Source organism: Elephantulus edwardii, unplaced genomic scaffold, assembly GCF_000299155.1.
Source record: "Elephantulus edwardii isolate Elephantulus edwardi_28Jun2011 unplaced genomic scaffold, EleEdw1.0 scaffold00213, whole genome shotgun sequence".
In the NCBI taxonomy this organism is placed as follows: domain Eukaryota; kingdom Metazoa; phylum Chordata; class Mammalia; order Macroscelidea; family Macroscelididae; genus Elephantulus; species Elephantulus edwardii.
Genome location: NW_006399963.1, coordinates 1,930,335 through 1,931,570, shown reverse-complemented (window position 1 = coordinate 1,931,570; position 1,236 = coordinate 1,930,335).

Genomic DNA, 1,236 nt, shown 5'->3' with positions numbered 1-1,236 from the left:
TGTAATTCATCACATTAACAAAACAAAGAACCATAACCACATGATCCTATCAATTGATGCAGAAAAGGCCTTTGACAAGATCCAACACCCTTTCCTGATTAAAACACTTAACAAAATAGGACTAGAGGGGAATTTCTTCAACATAGTAAATAGTATATAAACAAACTCCGGAGCCAACATTGTTCTCAATGGAGAGAGGCTAAAGGCATTCCCTTTAAGAACAGAAATGAGGCAAGGATGCCCATTATCACCTCTCCTATGCAATGCTGTATTGGAAGTCTTGGCAGTAGAAATAAGACAAGAGAAGGAAATAAGAGGAATCCAATTTGGAGAAGAGGAGGTAAAATTATCTCTCTATGAAGATGATATGATAGCATAATTAGAAATCCCTAAAGACTCCGCAAGAAAACTATTGGACATGGGTGACCAATTCAGCAAAGTAGCAGGATACAAGATCAACATGCAAAAATCTGTTGGATTTCTCTACAGTGACAAAGAGAATGCAGAGGTGGAGCTAAGAAAAACAATACCATTCACAATAGCTAATCACAAGATTAAATTCTTGGGGTTAAATCTAACCAGAAGCACGAAGGACCTATTCAAAGAAAATTACAAAACATTACTACAAGAAACAAAACGAGATCTGGAGAAGTGGAAGAATATCCCTTGCTCATGTATAGGAAGACTCAATATTGTGAAAATGGCAATACTACCAAAGGCAATTTACACATTCAATGCAATTCCAATACAAATACCAATCCCGTTCTTCAAGGATATGGAAAAGGTATCTCTAGTTTCATTTGGAATGGAAAGAAGCCAGGAATAAGCAGAGCACTCCTTAAAAATAGAAAAAATGTAAGAGGCATCTCTCTCCCTGATTTCAAATCCTTCTACACTGCCGTGGTGGTTAAGACAGCATGGTATTGGTACAATGAGAGACACATAGACCAATGGAATAGAATTGAGAATCCAGAAATCAGCCCATCTACCTATGGTCAACTGATTTTTGACAAGGAGATGAAATCAGCTAAGTGGAGAAATGATAGCCTTTTTAACAAATGGTCCTGGCAAAACTGGAAATCTGTATGCAGAAGACTCAAACAAGATCCACACCTCACTCCATATACAAAAACCAACTCAAGGTGGATCATGGACTTAAGACTAAAACCAAGGACTATAAACTTCATTCAAGAAAAGCTTGGAAGAACTTTAGTGGTCCTAATCCACAACATAAAA